Source organism: Lactuca saligna, chromosome 4 (assembly GCF_052625555.1).
Source record: "Lactuca saligna cultivar CGN05327 chromosome 4, ASM5262555v1, whole genome shotgun sequence".
In the NCBI taxonomy this organism is placed as follows: Eukaryota; Viridiplantae; Streptophyta; class Magnoliopsida; order Asterales; family Asteraceae; genus Lactuca; species Lactuca saligna.
Window position 1 is genome coordinate 160548347 of NC_136420.1, and position 2860 is coordinate 160551206.

Genomic DNA, 2860 nt, shown 5'->3' on the forward strand with positions numbered 1-2860 from the left:
GAATGAACTTTCGACAGTAGGTCAGCGACACCCAAAATTAGGCGGATCTCCATAAGTGTCTTCGGTGCTGACAATTTCTCAACGGTTTTGATTTTTCGGAAGGGTCCTCAAGAATCCCCACATCACTAATAGTGTGTCTTAGAAATTCGACACTTCAATTCCAAAAATCGTAATGTTTCCATGGTTTATCGTAGATTCTCTTTATGATTTCCTTCTTACTACGAGAGTAGATAAGTAAGTCATTTACAAGGACAATGACGAACTGATCCGAGTAAGAATGGCGTACCCTATTCATTAAGTCCATGGATACTACGAGCGTATTGGTCCTATCTGACGGGTATCACTACGGACTCGTAGCATCCGCATCGAGTTTGGAAGAATGTCCTCAGGACATCCTTTATTGACATTGGTAACTGGTGATATTCGGATCTTAAGTCCCTTTCTGAAATGTACATTGTTCCTGACGGTTGGTTAACCAATTCATCTATGCAAGGAAGAAGGTAATGATTTCTAATGGATTCTTGTCGAGGTCTTCAACACGAGGACTTCCCAGGCGGTCACCCATCCTAGTGCTACTCTCGCCCAAGCACGATTAACTGCGGAGTTCTGATGGGATCCAGTGCATTAGTGCTAGTATGATCGCACCCACTGAAGTCTATCTTCTCGAAGAATAAGACTGGAGATCTCAAAGGTGAGGAGCTTGCTCTTATCATTCCATTGTTGAGTAGTCGTTAAGTTGTCCGGACGCTTCTTGTATCTCCGTCTGTGTGAGACTGTAGGGTGATCGGGTTAGAAAACTCGTATTGGTTTCTAAGTTTGATCACATGACGACACGATTACTCGTAGTATTGGGCAGTCTCCGTCTTGAAGTTCAAATTAGAAGTCATACATGTTCATCAATCACAGTCTCTTGTATAAGAGTCGTATATAACAAAGATTGAAAAGGTAGTCAAATAAATGATTCTTCTTTAAGCTCACATCCCAGCGAGGAAAAGAGGTTAAAGTGGAATCATTAATTTTAAACCTGTAGAACCTTGATTATATACCAACCTTATGTATACCTTCTTCAGCGATACACCAACCGTATGGGTCTTTGGATTGAAATTGACGTACTGTATGAGTGGTACTTTGGGGAGGTTTGCTGAGGTCTCTTCGTAAGGATAAGAAACATGTGGTACTCTATGCATGAGTACTTCGGAGTTCCGAAATAACGATTTCATTAGAAAGGGGATTTTGGAGAGAGAGAGAGAGAGAGAGAGAGAGATGTGTGTACGAAACTGGTATGGTGTGGATCGAGTTGACTCAAGTCATATGGTAGTATCAGACATACTTGGAAGTAAAGACATTGGATTTGAACATAAGGGCGTTACAGACAAAACACAACAGTGTAACTATTAATAGGGTTACACTACTTTTAGATTTACTACCAGGCTATTGCTACGACCATGTATACTACAAAAGGCAAGTATACGCAGCACGAGAGTCCCTTAACCATTGGGATCTTGCAAAAGATAAATTCTAGTGGTACTAGTTTAAAATATGTTTTACAGGTTTGTTACAACGAAACACCTTAAATATCTTAACGTGGGTCCGGAGTAGTTTCTCCTGTGGCAGTGATCCTTAGTATCTTCCCGTGTGCGCCAGAGTTCTTTGTTATTGGACAATCGTTTTTGAGGTGTCCAGTCTCGCCATATTGGTGACATATCTGGCTTGTACAAGCATTGGCAGTGGAAGTGAGGTGTCGAGTCAGAGTTACATGGACACGGGTGTTTTCTTTGTTCATCCACTTTGAAACTTTCCTTTTGTGGGGTCCGATTTTACCACTACCATCGTGTGTATGGCTGATCCCCATGTTAGAGACTTGAGAAATGGGTCGTGCCATTGCTCCACATCCAAGGGCATGGTGCCCTACTTCATAGCAATTGCAACATTGCATTTCATGACACACACCGTTATGATGAAAGCTACACTTGTTACACTTTGGATGTTTTCCCTCGTATGGTCTGGTCGATGTTGGGATGGTGGAAGTTGCTACTTGTTGATGTTGTGTAGCAAGTCTCTTGGATTGCTTGCGCTCCTTTCGTGCTTGGCATTTTTGTTTGTTTTTCTCGATTTTACAACTTTGCAAGTCCGTGACTGTTGCCATTTGTTGGCTTCCCGGATCGGTACAACAATTAAAATTATCGACTCCTTTGCCAATCTTGTTCGCGTTGCAGGGTTAATGTGTGTGAGGAAAGCTCTCACAGCAGCTGTTATCGTGACTTGTAATGGTGCAACGTCTATATGAAGAATTGGGGTTTCTTTGCTCGGTGGGCTATTTCTGGATGATGACATGATTCTGTAATACGAAAGAAAAGGAGTTGGTGAGATATTATTGTTGAACCTATACTATTTTATTCTGACTGAGAGATGAGTTATTATACATGAAAACTTAGTTCATACTCGGGAACGTATAACTGGGAACGTCATAATAATAACCTTCTTATGAATCCTTTTTAGTGAAATAGAATTCCTAGTAAGGGATACCATTGACCCTAGACGTATTTCAATCGTTCAACTAAAGGGTAGGAGTATGTTCTCGAAGATTTGACCTATAACCCTATGATGCAGTCCTAGTACGGAGTAGAAGTATGTTCATAGAATGGTCTCAAAACGTTTTTCGTCCAACACGGGGCACCATCTGTTGGTGGATAACATGATCCAACCTTTGAAAGAGCATTGGGAATAATCCCTGAGTTAAGCTACCCTAGTCCAATGACTTGACTAGGGTGGGTTTCTGATAGACCCCAACGATAATATGATGAAAGTGATTGAACAAAGAGTGGCACGGAAGTTAGCCGACTATTAATATCATTGATGT

General features: G+C 41.4%; 1 non-coding gene across 1 annotated transcript; it reads right to left on the reverse strand.

Moving 5' to 3' along the window:
- Positions 1-528: 528 nt before the first annotated feature.
- On the reverse strand, positions 529-647 carry LOC145044677 (5S ribosomal RNA). The gene has a single exon (XR_013681622.1). It is a non-coding gene; the product is annotated as a 5S ribosomal RNA (ribosomal RNA).
- Between the last annotated feature and the right edge of the window lie 2213 nt (positions 648-2860).